This window comes from Parasteatoda tepidariorum, chromosome 6 (assembly GCF_982258835.1).
Source record: "Parasteatoda tepidariorum strain Cologne lab strain chromosome 6, Ptep-v5.0, whole genome shotgun sequence".
In the NCBI taxonomy this organism is placed as follows: domain Eukaryota; kingdom Metazoa; phylum Arthropoda; class Arachnida; order Araneae; family Theridiidae; genus Parasteatoda; species Parasteatoda tepidariorum.
Window position 1 is genome coordinate 22603759 of NC_141760.1, and position 16760 is coordinate 22620518.

A 16760-nucleotide genomic window follows, 5' to 3' on the forward strand; every position below is an offset into this window, starting at 1 on the left:
ATTATAAATAATTTATCCACAATTTAAAATAATTTACTCTTAGTAAAAATATAATAAAGAAGCATAATTAAATTTTTAAAAATAAGAACAAATATTACTCACTTTGGAATTCTTTGCAACTTCAAAATCTCTTGGCATGGCGGCAAGCCATTTCTTACGTATTGGGAAATCCAAAATTTAATACTTTTGTACCATCAACTTTGTAAAATCCTCTGCAGTTTGGTACACAGCACTCATTGGCAATTATCCATAACACTAAGAATTAAATTAATGCTGACATTTACAACATTTGTTGAATAAATATAAATTTTACGAAGAACGTTGACACCAGAACACACACGGTTGTTTACAAATTCAAATCAAAAATATTCGCCAATTGGCTGAATGCCGACACAGGTTATAATACTTGAGAATATCGCCAATGGCTCGTTTGATCAGATTCGGAGTTTTTCGTAAAAATAGCTACCCTGACTGGTTTCCCTCTGGGCCTAACTCTACTACGTCATCATCGCCTATAGTAACCCGTCGTGAGGCTTGATTCCTTTCTAGGAGGTATTGGCACTGCACAGTATGCCTCTGCCTAAGTCAGGCTCTGTGCATATTAGTAGCGTCATCATTGGAATGATTGAGGTAGAATGAACTGAACGAGATAATAATGTCACACATCAATTTGTTGTAAATTTTGGGCAATCACTCAGACTACGCAACAAAAATATAACTTAATGTATTTTTTTAAATTAACTCTTTAACTGCGGACTGACTTAAATCAGAAAAAGTAAATAAAAAATCAACCGTCTTGATATGTTTTATAATAACTAAATGACATCATTTTTACAAACAAAAACTGACATCACATTAAAAAACATTTTTTTAAAAAAAAATAAGATAATGTTTCCATTTTTTAAGAATTAGAAACGATAAATTTTGTTTTACAATAAGTTTTCACTGTTTAATTAACACATTTTCTCACTAATAAATAAAAAAAAATGAGAAGCACAAACTATTGAAATGGTATGTTAAAGATAAAATGATGTATGGAAATTACATTTTACCGAAACAAACTCTTAATTACATTTTAAAAAAAAATTCAAAATAAAAAATAATATTTTTAAAAACCACGTTTTTGTAGTGGAGAATAATAATTAAAAAAAAATTGAGAAACGAAAAACGTGGGGCGCATGAACTACATAACAGTAATGTAATATTAGTGGGTGCATGTGTGCTCTTGAGAATATGTGTATGTATATCTGTAATTGTATCTGAATGTGGAATATGTTTGTGTATATGCATATGTATGTGGCTGTGCATGTGTATGAGTAAGAAAATGTGTATATGTACTGTTATGTATTTCATGCGCCCCACGTTTTTCGTTTTTCAATTTTTTTTTAATTATTATTTTCCACTACAAAAACGTGGTTTTTAAAAATATTATTTTTTATTTTGAATTTTTTTTTTAAATTATAATTTTTTTAATTTTTATTATATATTTTTTAAAAATTTTTACTTTTTAATTATTATTCTTCAATACAAAAAACGTGGTTTTTAAAAATATATATTTTTATTTAGATTATTTTTCTTAGTCAAGAGTAGTCAAGACTACTACAAGACCTCTACTAAAGTAATAGAACTTTTATTTTAAATTAGGGATACAAAAATCTTTATAGAAAAACAATACCTTTGCGACTTTCATTAGTTTTATGCTGATGACAACCAAAACAATCTGGAAATGAAAGAGGAAAAACTGGATTCTACCACGTGACTTTTCAGCCAATAAAAATCTTTTCACCTGACATGTAATACTAATTTGAAATAATGGAATCGACAACAAAAGACAATCTCGAAAATAATTTTTTTTTTAAATTTTAATTTTATTTTTCTTTGTATGTCTTTTGTCTCTTCATTTTCATGTATTGTCATCCAATTCTGAACTATTTGCCAAATTTGAAGTTTGTAGCTAGTCGGGAAGTTAGTTTAAAATCGATTACAAAATTCCACCCGGACAGACATACACGAAGGCAAGTTTATATAAACGTGGTAAAATGGTTGCTCTCATAGTATTATACTTGCTTCTTAAATTTAGACTATTGTTCAAAGGAACTATAGTTACAAGAGTTAACTTTTTCAATGAATAATCTTCAGTTTTTATAACTGTTAATATGACTTGAGACATATTAACAGTTAATATGACTGTTAAGTTAGGTTCACTTCAAGCCAACGCCCTCTATACTAATTATAAAAACAGTGCAAAATGTCAATAATGAAGAAAACCCACATTTTCCGTTGAGATCAAATTATCTAATTTTTTATTAAATAGAGTCTTCGCTAGATTGTCTGAGCGTATTATATATATAACTATAGACATAAAAAGCTTCAACTGATAGTTTTATGTTATTCCTTTTCTGTAAATCATTTTCTTAATTTATTATTCAAATCGAAATGCTTTTTCTCACACTTTAAAATTCACATCCTGTCTTTTAATCTATTTTTAGCTCAAGTATGCATTAATTAGCAGTTTGACATTTTCCCCTTCGCTACTTTGTGGGAAACCCGCGACCTATTTAATAGACCAATTACAATTACTAAGATTTCCCTTATTCCCTAAAATGAAGCATTTTACGGATTTACTTTGCAAGATTTTCCCTAACTTTTATTGAGGAGCACAATGATTTTGTGGCACTTCGATATTCATTCTCTCATAATGATGATTAAATAACTTATTTGCTCTTTTTAAAAACCCGTGCCTGTTTGTCCTGCTCGCACAACTGCCACTATTTTATATTTATATATATCATATATATATATCATTTTCCTCGGCGAAAAAGCTTCGAAAAACATTTACGCCAAACAAAAAGCTTCCAACAGTAGATTTAAGTAACTGTTAAATCATAGTAGAAATTCTATATCACCATTAAGGTCACAGCGTAAAAACTTTCGCCGTTATATATATATAAAAAAAAAAGACAGGAGACTTAAAAAAAAATGGTTCATTTAATCCTTGTCACACCTTGTTATATGAGTTCCTCCTTCACTGAAAAAGAAGAAGAAAAAAAATGACAGTCTCCAACTTCTAAATGAAATCGTGAAAACAGGCTTAATGTCTCAGTGTCTTCCACGAAAAATCTGTCCAAGACAATGTCCGTAGCTGACAGCAAAATAGCCTAAAGTCTTATTTAAAAGGTATTTAAAAAAGACAAAAGGGAAAAGTGGATTTTGGTTAGCACAAGCACACGATTTTTGACGAGGGGGGTGCACGCAAGATAAAAAAAAATGAGGTTGAAAAGGTTAAATCGGGACCATAAGTCACGCTGGGACAACCTTTTGTTTCTGTTAATGATAGTTGTGTGTTTTAAAGTTGAATCTAAAAGTGCTCTTCGGTTCGAAAATGAGGAAGAATGGGGAGTTATCACAGTTCGTGGAGTTATGTGAGATGATGAGCTTAATGGCTGATGAGGATTAGAGAGGAATTGAAAGTTATTGACATCTTAGAATGCGTGCTTTCTAATCTGTGGCGTAACGGGAAAAAAGAGAAAACACGTCGGAGAAGACTGCGTAAGTGAATGATTTAAGATAGGCAGAGATCATACTAGTTTCAGGCAAGGAAAAATGGTGGGTTAAAGTTTAATGCGAGAAATTGCTTTTGAATACAAGAAACAAAAAAGAATTGATTTAATTAAAAAAAGGCAATAATTTCTAGTTACAAATAACGGAAATAGTCTAGCAAAATACGTTTATAAATAACTACTTAAAAATATTCATACAAGCATAAGCTTCAAAATCATTTTTAAGTCTACTTTTTTTTTATGCCAAAAATTCTGAATCTGATTTCCACAGATTGCGCTACACTAATTTTAAATATGCAATAACGAAAATAGTAATGCAAAATACGTTTATAAATAACTACTTAAAAATATTCATACAAGCATAAGCTTCAAAATCATTTTTATCTACACAACTCTACTTTTTTTTATGCCAGAAATTCTGAATCTGATTTTAACAGAATGTGTTACACTTATTTTAAATATGCAAAGATGTTTTATTTTATTAGCCATGCTTTCAACCATTCACCATACGTAATTGCAAAACTCGCGAAAATATAAGTCCTGAAAATAATAATAACGTCTGATATTTTATTATGATTTCGACTGTACTCATTTCAACTTTCGAAAATATTTTGCTTAGTTTAGCTTCATAACTTAAACCTCTCTGGTTTCAGTGCAGTGCATTTAAAAATAGTTTTCAGAAACAGAACTTACGGAGTAGTTAACATAGCCATAACAAGTTAAAATCAGCTTAATACTCAAAGCACAACATAACACTTTTTGCTGAACTGCAAAAATCATTCATTTTGTAACTTAACTTCGCTGATCCTCTAAAAACAGAGCTGATAATAGAAAAAATAAGAATTATATTTTTTAATAAAAGTCACTATATATACATATCCGATAAAATTATAGCAGAAATAAGTCACATTTGATAAAAAGAACAAGCTTTTAAGACTATGAAAGATTTTACTTATTTAAGACTAAATCAATGTAAAGTAAAACTTGTTAAATAGCAGGTTTCGTTTTATAATTTTTATTCCTCTTAGTGATTGATTATCAATAAAGTATTAATAGGTTAAAGACAAAAATTTAATTAATTAGTTCTATAAAAGTTATTTTTTCAACATAAAGCAATAAAAACAAATATAAATATTTGTCAAAATATTTCATTAGTTTTACTTTGCCTAAAAATTTTACTTTTAAAAGTAGTTTTCTATTGAATCACTATACTTTTCTCCATCTGGAAAAAATGAAATGGCAGATTGTTTTTTTTTCCGGTTTCAGAAGTAATGTTGCAGGAAAGGAATGTTAAAATTGGGTTTTCTGGCAGCTTTAAATTAATTTAAGCATATTTGAATATTAGAATAAAATTCCAAACCGAATTCAAACATTTTATTTTTACCATAGAGAAATTCGTTCAATAAAACCAATAAAACTGTGTTGGGTTGATAAAGATAAACCATTTTAAGAAACTGCAAACAATATCCATAATAATTCCATAAAACAATAGAAATAAAAAGCCATAGGTAGATAAAAATCTCTCCCATTATATGAGGAAAGGCCGTGCTCGTTAGCAAAGATAGAGGTTGTTACTAATTACAGCTTAATTACACTTACTTAACCCAGTGCATTAAATTTCAATCCTAAAGGTACTATTCTGACTAAAATTTTAGATCGCCACTATTTAAGGAACAATTTTTAAAATGTTAACAAGTGTAGTATTAAGAACTTTTTGGAGACTGAAACCATAAGAGAAAGTAGAAAAATCTAAATATATATATATGCCGCAAAACATAATATTTAAATTAAGGTTGCCATAAGATTTCATCATGGTTTCAAAAAAATATCAGAAGTGTTCCTATATTTTTAACACTTCATATTTGTAAGCCTAAATCTTTCGGCAATAAACACAGTTTGTCAGGATCATGCTATGTTAGGAGGAGGGGTTCCATTTATAGAAATTCTGTATTTTGTCTATAACTATGTTTGGTCAGCAGGAAATGCACAAAATTTTTTAACACGTTAAATTAGTTCTATCATACAAGTTCATAAAAGCATATCGTGCAAAAAATAGATCATATACCTAAATGCTTTTTTTTCTAATGAATTAAGTATAAGGAACACACTGTTGCATATTTATCTAAAATCTACTGATAAAAAAATAAGCAATGACATAAACAATGAATCTGTTCTGCGACATGGGGGTTTTTAGAGCCCTCTCAAAATTTCTTCAGGTTTGAGAAGTTCATGCTTTCATGTTACCGGTTGTTAATCGTTTAACTGTCGGTTTTTCGATTCATTTAAATCATAATTTTTACATGACGTCCTTATTTTCGATTTAATAATAATACTATTTTCAATATTTTAAATACTTCATCCGTAAAATTAAACTACAATCAAAAAGTTAAACACTTAAAGAATAATTGAATAGAATTCACGACTGAGAGAACGTTCCTACCAAATGCAGTTTGATCGTTCTATTTTAAATGCACCAATCAAATTCTGAATTTCAAAATGTATATTTAATATGAATTTTTATTTTGATGAAAAAGTAACAAAGAATATTGTCGATGCAACATTGGAAAATATTTTGATTTTAAATGAAAAGTTTGTTATCATATGACATTTGAACTTTACACAAAATAGTTTATTTATAGCAAAAAGAGAAGGAAAGAATATCTTCACACTTTTCTTAAGATGAAAACCGATTCAACTTTTCAGTTTGTTTACGAACGGCATCGTCAGAACAGTTTAGAGCGAGCTCCAAAACTTCGTGTCGGGGAACTGACCCAATGCGATTTCACATACAGTGTTTGAAAACCAACAATTACACGTCTTACTGAAATAGAAATCAGATAAAGTAAGTAACAATAAAGGAATAAGCTTCGATTCATGCAAGAAAAACTTGACAAATTAACAATAGATGGTACAAAACGAAAGTAGAAAAGCAATGATGGTTCATTAAAGTGTAAAAAACCTCAAAGGAATTGATGATTTTTCAACTATGGGCAAAATTGAAATGTCTGTCAAACTACCAATCATGAAATCCAATTACATGAACAATTATTGTCCGTAAATACTACCAAATAACAATTGAGTTTTTATTGTTGCGTTTGTTCTACAGATAATTTTAATTCATTCGCAGAAGACTGCTCATAAATAATAGAAAATTATTTCAATTTTTAGCATTCAAAGATTTTCTTAATAATAAAATCTAATCTGTAAAATTATAATTAAAAAAAATTAAATTTTCAAAAATAAACAGCAATTGCTGCTTCTAAATTAGAGATGCAACATACAAATATTGGGTATTTAGTCTATACTGCTGAATGCAGAATATTCATTTCGGACCAATAATGGAAGAATCGTCTGCCGAAGACAAAACTTAATTCGTTTACATCTATCTTTCTTGTTTTCTGCCCTGGGAAGGGTTTACTCTTATTCAATTAACAAAACAATAATGAAGACAAATTTGTGAAGGGTCCGATTAAAAGAAAAATCATTTTGGGAAGGGTCCGTTTTTAAGTTAAAATATTTTGTGAAGGGTCCGTTTTTATGAAAAGATATTTTGTGAAGGGTCCGTTAACGGATCCAAATTTCTTCCAAACACATCCCTGAAGAGAGTCATTTAAAATTGAGGATCAAATCCAGTTATTACATAATATTACATATTTTGATAAATTTTAACGGTGGTAAGTGTTCTCTTCTAAGTGTCCTTTTCAGTGAGGAAGCACTCTGCCCTCTTTGATTCCTAGGGAGAATGTGGTTAAGTACCCTCGAAATATTTATTTCTACAGTATTTTTCACACCAAAGATCAATAGTTTCTTGAACCACCTGTAAAATTATTATCGTATTTTACCACAAAAGTAACTCTATAATCGAATTTTAGAATTAAAAAAAGATTGTTCAGGGAGTCAGAAGATTATAATATTAAGAAAACATCTTGAATTCTGAACTGCCAAATACCACCCAAAACTCCTCTAGAATCCAAGATAAATCGAAAAGTTATCAGACAAATACTGCTTCAAACGTAAGCCGTTTTACTTACGCATCATAACATCTGTGTCAAAAGTCGAGTTACACACAAAAGGATAAGAAAACAAGCAAAAGGCCAAAGCTCTCCAGCTCGAATCCTTAACGGAGGGGGAACAAATTTTTTTATGGCTATTTTGTTAGATAATGAAATGTAAAGATTGTAATTTCAAAATTCTCTCTAGAACTATCAGACTGATTTCGTTTAAATTTGATTTTTGTCATAGAAAATGACACGCTTTAAAATGATGTAATAATTTGTATATTTAGTAATTCAAAAAAATTTTCAACTATAATTAAATAAAATAATAAATTGCTGAATAATCAACAAAAATGACATCTACCCCCGCCCCCTCCATATTTTGAAAGTCAAGCAGACAAATCCGTTCAAATAAAATGTATGGCATGTTAAGTATGTTTTCGTGTCTTAATTTCGTAATTTATCATCAGCGTTCAATTATTAGCATATTTAAAGTTAAGCCCTCGAACCGTCAAGATTGAATCTTAATATGTAAAATTCCGATTATTAGATCAAAAAATTTTCAGGAAGTTTTTTTTATTTTTATTTTTTTTCCAGCATTATTTTGCAGACGATATTTTAAGTTAAGAAATCAGAAGCAAAAATGTTCTCTCTCTAATTAATCATGCATCTTTTTCGACGGATTTGGATTCTTATTGTTTCTGAATTATTACAATAAATATGGAAAAAAAATCAAATAAAGGCAAAAACAATAATAATTCATTATTCATAATAACAATAAAATCGCATTATCTTCCGCTGTAAAAAAAAAAAAAAAAATTCAAACAAGGAATACTTTAAGAATTACTTCAAAAATTCATATTTTTCTACAGCATAAACATCAATAAATAACATTTAAAACTCAATTTCGCAATCACTAAAATTAAGGCGAAAATATTAAACTGATTAAAATACTGCAAAGTGTAAGGATATTTTTAGCACGTTTAAAAAATAAATTTATTAATTAATAATATTGTTTGTTGAAGTAAAAATACTTATAACCTCGAAGAAGTTTCTTTTTATTTAATTATTATTATTTTTTTTTTTTAAATGGAGCTATGAGCATTATGCTAATGCTCAGAGCATCATAAAATTGCGCGAATGTTTCGTGCTTTCAGAAATTGTTTTCGGCCGAAAAACCATAAAGATTTCTTCGCAATTTAAGACAAGTCTCTGAAATATTATTAACTGAAGCAGAAAAGAGGCTTGCGATTGTATGCAATTTGTAGCTTTTTTTGTTTTGCAAAAGGAGTTTTCTAATAGATTATTTGTAATAAATATATTTTTCAGATGCATGATTTGCAAGTTTAAAAAACCGTGGTAAAATTAAAGCGGGGGGACAAATAGTTTTCAAAGTAAGTTCAATGACCAGTGAATTTAGGGTCATTGTAAACAGTTTAACAATAATAGTAATAATAAAAAGAAGAAAACATTGAAAGAAACTGAAAAGAAAGAAAGAAAATAGAAAAAAAACTGGATGAAATGGAAGAAACTAAAAATGACCTATACAACTGACTAGCAATATAGTATCTTAAATTTAAAAAATTCCATCATAATTTAGTATCTGAATTAATTTATTAATGACCTTTTTTCAATATATTTTCCAAAAACATCAGTATTTTTAAGGAATGAATATATGTCAATTTAAACTTCAAGCATTGTAAGTGTAACATTTATCTATTAATTTATTATTTATTTCTTCATTTTTAAAAATATTGGTAATTTGATCATCATTGGTGGTCCTTTAATTAAACATATAAATGTTCAGCTCGTAAAAGCCATAAACGGCTATGCTGCACTATACTTTACCGAACGAATGACAATGCTCTATATAAGTTGATCAAACAGTATTACAAACTAAGTCTGGTACAAAAGAATGAAAATAAAAACTCCATTGGTTCATTTAAGTAGCATGCTTATTTGCCTTATTTTCATAAAATTTATCATATAAATATTAGCACTATGCTTAAGTAACAAAATTGAATTTAAAAATATATCAACAGGCGTGAATAGAAAAAGCCTTAGAGGAGGTTAACTTTAATTACTGTTTTGTTTAATCAATCTCATTTCTCCAGATCAGAGTAACAAGACAGAAGTGGTTTCCCTTGGTTACAATCCCTGGTTACAATCTTCACTTTAGGGAACTCCGAGGGAGAAGAATGAGTAACAAGAATGACTCATCTTTTCTAAACGGAGCGCTATCTGTGCTGTTAAAATTAAGAACTCCTAATGGTAACTTATACTACAAATATATCTATAAATATATAATTAAGAACTCCTAATGGTAACTTATACTATAAATATATCTATAAATATATAATTAAGAACTCCTAATTAAGAACTCAAAATTAAGAACTCCTAATGGTAACTTATACTATAAATATATATATAAATATATAGCATAAAGAATTATTTAAAGTAAACTATAAAATATATGACAGATAATTCATTACTCGCTTTATTTATCTGCAAATCGTTGCTACGATTACATAATATTTTTTAAAGAATTTTCAGTCACTGCTAATCGATTACGCACATAAAATAAACAAATAAATCGGGTTTTAGACGTCCTAAACTGATATTAGACAGGACATGTGTGATTTATAGTCCAAAACTTTTATGAGATTGTTTAAAATACTTATATTAACTCCAAATACGACCACCAGGCATAAAATAAAGATCTGATTAATGAAAATAAAAATCTGACTGTTTCTTACTAATAATTCCTATGAAACATTTATTTAAGGAAATAAAAATAATTCAGAGTAAAATTTAATATTAAATATCAAGAGAAATAACACAATTCATTTTTCTTAAATAATATTATTAATTTATATAATATGTCATTACACTTAAATCAGATAAACATCAAACTACTATAGAATTTTACTTAAAATTCAGAATAGTTTTAAGTAATTAAAACAAAAGTAGTTGTTTTTTTTTTTTTAAATATATTTCATATACAAGATTTCCTATTAATAATAACAGTTTAATTAGTAAGCTTAGATATTTTTTATTTTTTTGCCTATCAGGGACTTTTAACAAATTTCTGAACTATTTAACATTGCTCACTTGAAACTAATCTATATGTTTTATAACAATTTAAGACAAAAAGATTGAAATAAACTATTTTGTTTTTAAGCAATTTTTTTTATCATTATTACTTCAATGTAAATTTAAAGATTAAGAGTTTAAGATGTAAATTATTTTTTTAAATTATAAGTTTTACACAGATGATTACAATTAATAGTACATAATTAGAATATTTTAAAAACTGATATAAAAATTCGTATTTAAAATTCAATATAGTTTTAAAAAATTGAAACAAAACCAGCTATTTCTTTAAAATTTTCAAAGAAAAGATCCCCATTTAATAATAACAGTATAACAGTAAAAAAAAAAAAATTTATAGCTATTTTGGTCTTTTACTAATTTCATAACTGTTTAGCATTGTTCACATAAAATTAAACTATAGGCTTTAAACAGTTTAAAACAAAATATGGGAAACAAATTATTTTATATAATCACTTGTTTCTTTCCCTATTCAATAAACATAAATTTCAAGATATAAATCTTTAGTTAATAGTTTAATAAATAAGTTATTAATATTGTATTATAGTAAATCACAAACTTCAGCTTATATCATGGCTTAAACAAAATTAGACTTTTTCAAAAATTTCGGTATGGATATAAGAGTTTAGAGTGGTCAACAGAAAAATTTAAAAATTGATGGTAAAAAACATGGATTTTATCATAGTGTCCTAAGCTTTGTCAGTCCTGGAATATATAAATAAAAAATAAATAATATAAATTTTTAATAGAAAATAAACCTTACTATTCACCAAAAGTTATGAAAGTTTGTCAAACTATAATTTTAAAGTTTAATTACATAGCTTATATGAGAAAAAAAGAGCTTCTAAATATTGAGCAAATGCATTTCATATATTACTAACTAATAATTCTAGGTTAACAAGTCCCGCAGTAGAACAGCAAAGTCAAGCATCACTGGCTGGGGTCAGTAAGCGGGTGGGTGACCACTTTGATCAGCCTGCGTAGGGACCGAGGGTGCACGGTATTGGTCCTCGTCAAACTGTTATACCGTAATGTGCTCGATTTCGCACGCAAGTCACTGAGCTACCAAAGCAGGGGTGCCATTCCCTCTGCAGATAATCAAAATTGCGATGGCATGTCTTCGGATCATCCTCAGTGATGTTACCCAGACCGTTGCCAATAGCCCATTGTGCAGCTATACTGCGAATTAAATAAAGTACCAAATAAACTTAATTTAAATGATATTAAGCATCTCTAGATTTAAATAACTGAAACATATACTACATAAAATATGGAGATAATTAAACCATGATGATTTTAAGTGCTAGTAGAACTAAAAATAAGTCCATAGTATGCATCTTAACATTAATAATTATTCACTACAATTAGAAAACTTTTTTAGTAAGGATAATAGAAATTGTACGGATAAGAAAAAATTTAGTAAGGATAAGAGGAATTTATATTATGAGAAAATGAATAATAAGAAATCTTTTTACCTGATTGTCTTAGCGGATTAAAGTAAGTAATGAAATTCATATATCCACTTCTGATGTAAATATAATGAATAAATTAATTACATACAAATAATTTATTTTTAGTTAATTTATTATTAAGAGAAATTTATCTAGATAAAACATAACAGAGCAAACTAAGCTATTTATAAACATCAAGTTCTCAAAATTTAGCAACATTTAATTTTAATAGTTTCTTTCGTTAAAACATTAAAAAGAAACTAATATCTTAACTATAAATCCAAATACATTATTTTCAAGTTTTAATTTAGTTTACATCAGTTCAGACATGATGTAGAAGAATCACCAAAAAGTTGAATCAATATTTTAAATTGTTTATTACAATTACAAAACTCTTTTGCGATTTAATTCTATTATTTTAATTTCAAATGTAATGTTTTTGCATTCATTATTTTCAAAAATATTTACTGTATAATTTCAGCCTACAAGTGAAGGAAGACTAATTTTTAAATAGTCAACAAATGCTCAGTATTTTCTTAAGTAAATATTTTTAACTAAGTAATTAGGACTACAAAAATAATAGTGAAAAATTTAGCAAGATAAAATGAGTGATGTTCCTTTACGCTTCATTTTTTTAACTTTGCTGTTACACAAAATAAACAAGACAACATAATTTTTAAAAAAAAAAAATTTTTTTTACAAGTTTTGTTACTACACTTGGTTATTATAAAACTGCAATTTTAAGATTAAATAGACTGTAACCAACTTTGTATAAAATCTAGTTGGTTTGTTTTATCTTGTTTATTTATCAAAAAAATAAACACGTTCCTTTTTTTTTAAGTTTTAAAAAGAAATAAAATATCCTAAAATCTTTACATTAATTAGAAGTCTTATTATCTAATGATATCATTATCAGTTATACATATCCACAATTATTTAGACATCAAATTATTTAGATAGTAATTTAAATGAATTATCTAAAAAGTAATTTACATGATGCTATGCTATTAAATGAAAGAATCTCACAATTATCTAAGAGAAACTTAAAATTGCTCTCATTGTGCATTGTTATAATAATATAGATAATTAATAAAAAAAAAAAAATAATGGTATAATTTTTTAAGATAGTTTATTTCATTTTTAAAATAACAAATAAGTGATTGATTTATATATATCTACATAATTCATAAAGTATACTACGAAGAGTAAGCCAGTGTAGCAATATTAGCAAAGTATATTTAAAAAAAAGGCCAATTCAATTGTAACAACGAGGTTAAAAAAATAATGTAGCTATTTTAAAAATATACTTTCTAAGTTTTTTCTAATTAGAAGGTAATACATGAAAACAATTTTAAAATAAACAAACCTGTTCTCTTCAAAACTCCAGCAAACGCATTTCACGTAGAGCACTGAAATATCCGTAAGAGACGAAACAGCAGAGAAAGAATTATTTAGTCACAAAACAATCGATGTATTAGATTCCGAAATAATCACACAACTCAATATTTATTGTAATATTTCACAGCACACTATAACCATCAAAGAACATCAACAAAAGCACATGGTATATCCTAATATCATACACTTTGACAGATGCCTGTGACACCTTTTGTGTACTTTTCCCACTTGTTTACCGATCTCATCAAATCACGATTTCAAACACACCAGATCGACAGCGCAGGTTTTAACGTCAGTCATAATACCAAGCATTTCCTCAAACGATTGGATGACGACTGATATTATGCGTGCCAACTTGGCGAGATTATTCACCGGTCGTTGTGGCCAAAGGAAGCAGGTGCTTTTTTTTTTTTCACTCTTATTTCTTGGTTTATTTTTTCCCGCCTTGCCTATGGGTATAAATGGAGGATAAAAATTCACCATTAAACATAATAATAGTTTTTCAAAGTAATTTAAAAAGAAAATAATCCCTTTAATATTCATTTTAAAATTTTATTTTATTTGTCTAACACTAAGTAATATAAAGTCTAAGAGAATAATTTATAATTACTGTAAATTAATAAATATCTATTATTTTATTAATATCTATTATTTATCTAATCTATTATTTATCTAAGATTCTTATCTAATAAATTTTATAATCTTATCTATCTTATCTAATAAATATCTATTATTTATCTAAGATTTTATATTTAATTGAAAAAAATTATGCATTGAGATATAGATATTTCTTTTTATAAAGATATGGTTTTATTACATTCAAACGTTTTTCAGTTATTTAAAATTTAAATAGAAAAAAATAAGGTTTGAGCTGACATAAAATGCTAATAAAAGTTAAGATACTAGAAAGCTTTGCCATAGTTTATGCAATAACGTTGGAATTTTTACCATTAAATAATTTAAATATTTAAGTTGGCTTAGTTATACCTAATTTCAAAATTAATTATTTTAATAGGTTATATTAAAATAAATATATTGAACCTGTTTAAATCAAAGTTTCATCACTTAATTTTCCTTTGACCAGTATTAAAACTTTTTTTTTTCATCACCTTACTTTGTTATTGGTATTAAAAACAGTTATTTTATAAATTATTATTCGCAAAAAGAGACATTTTTTGGTATGCATATTCTTTTGCAGAATATTAGTAATATTATATTTGAAATAGCAACATTAAATTTAATTATTGTAATCTCTAAGTTTAGGGAAAAGGTAAATGTCGTCTTACCGTTTCGTGCATTCCCATTGCATAAAAAAAAATAATAACAATAAATAAATAAAAATTCACAATTTTTTAGTGTAATTAGCATAAAAATCAACAAAAGTTAACAATATTTACAGATTAATTATCCATTTATTCCTTATTTATCGGCATTCACCTTCATTTTTTAATTATCATCCCTTCTTAATAATATTTTTCCTTATTATTGCCTTTTTTGCTTGTTATTAAAAGTTTTAAGTCTTAAATTAAGTCCTTGATTATTAAGAAACTGGTGGAATACATAGATTTAACGCTAGTTTTAAGAACGCTAGTTTTGCGTGTCCTTTTCATCATGATGTGATCCTGATAAGCTGTTCCGTAATTGTCCCTCCCGTAGGGAGTGTGGATGTGAACTGTTATCAATACCAGCCTACATTTAATAAACCTGTTTAGAACGTCTGATGGCTTACGACTGCATTATTTCAAGCTAAATACAACACTGATAACAGGGTTGTAACCCTGTTATTACATATATATGGTATCTTACAGTCCAAATTTCGCCAGTTTCTGTTTAGCTAGAGCACTCAAATCCTTCCCTGGAGATTCTTACATTAATGATAGTTTTAATCGTTTTCTTGCTGCTAGAAGTAAAGTTTATCGATATATTGTTATATTGTCTAAAAACTTTTTCCGTTCAATAAAATTCCTACCAATGTAAGATAATAAAAAAAAAAGAGAAAAAGAACATTAAACTTTCAATTGAAACTCTGTGCTGAACAGTAGACGACATCATTTTATCACTACAAGCATAATTAATCCTTTTATTATCATCAAACAAAATTCCAAACCTTTTCCAACTAGCTAGAATGCTCAATTTTTCACTAGAACTCAATTCTATGTGACAATGAAAGCTTCAAATCGCTACTTGCAGAAATTCGCTGCCAAGAAGAATTTATCGTCAATTAAAATTCCGACTTAAAACATTACTGAGATTTTAACTGTCATTTTATGCTAGACTACAAGCTATAATCGTTTCCTATCGGATACAATTAAAATTTAACATATATTAAAATTTAACATAAAATTAAAATTTAACATAAAATTAAAATTTAACATAAAATTAAAATTTAACATAAAATTAAAATTTAACATAAGTCTTAAAGTTCCGATTCTTCTAGCTCTTATCCTTATATCGAAGAAATGATTATTTACCTGAATTTGTTATACTAAATGTATACATCCGATGTATTTATATTTAAATTGCTAACTTACACCCTTTGCATACGACTTATGATTCTATGGATAGGTGGTCTAATGTAAACAATAACAAGCGTCCTTAAACCGCAAGAAATTTAGAAAATTTCCGGTGTATCCCTCCGCTTATGTTATGACTACGAGGCGATGTGTGAACAAGCCTAATATTCTATGCAGTTTTGTTATTGTAATTTGGGTTCAAATCTAAACATAATTGTACCATTCATAAGAGCTTTCAGAAATGTATTGATTCTCAGAGGTCGTAAGGCCAAAAAAAATTTTGGAAAGTTAATATCTCATTGTGAATAATTCTTAAGGTTTGCCATGTTTTGTATTTTATCCCTTATTTGGCTACATTTGAATAAAATGTCGCCAAAAATATCTTTAAAAATATCTTCTTAAGATAGCCTAATTAGAAAATATTCTAATGATTATAATATTAATATGATAATGCTGAGGTTTAAAGGCTGAAAGAAAGAACTAGGTACATGTGAAATACTGCAAAAGATATGATGCAGTAATATGATGGCGCGTTTTTTCAATCTGCGGCGTAAAAATATATCGGAAGCAGTCTTGAAAGAGCAATTTTACCACTAGCGCCACCACCCTTAGCTTTACACAATCACCCATCCATTAAGTATTTATTTTGGTTACTATTATTTATTTTATTTCTATTTCGAAGTCGTAATTCCTGAATTTATTTAAGGCTGTTTTTCGAAGGCTCCGTCGTAA

At 27.4% G+C, this 16760-nt stretch overlaps 1 protein-coding gene across 2 annotated transcripts in view; it reads right to left on the reverse strand.

The window, feature by feature from the left end:
- Positions 1–13852, reverse strand: part of esn (espinas) — a 213112-nt gene extending 199260 nt beyond the window's left edge. Inside the window, exon 1 of one of the 2 annotated variants that reach the window (XM_043042432.3) lies at positions 13484–13852. The gene's annotated coding sequence lies outside the window, so the exon portion shown is untranslated. The remainder of the gene's footprint in view (positions 1–13483) is intronic. The other variant, XM_087165534.1, reaches the window with a different exon arrangement.
- Positions 13853–16760: the final 2908 nt, after the last annotated feature.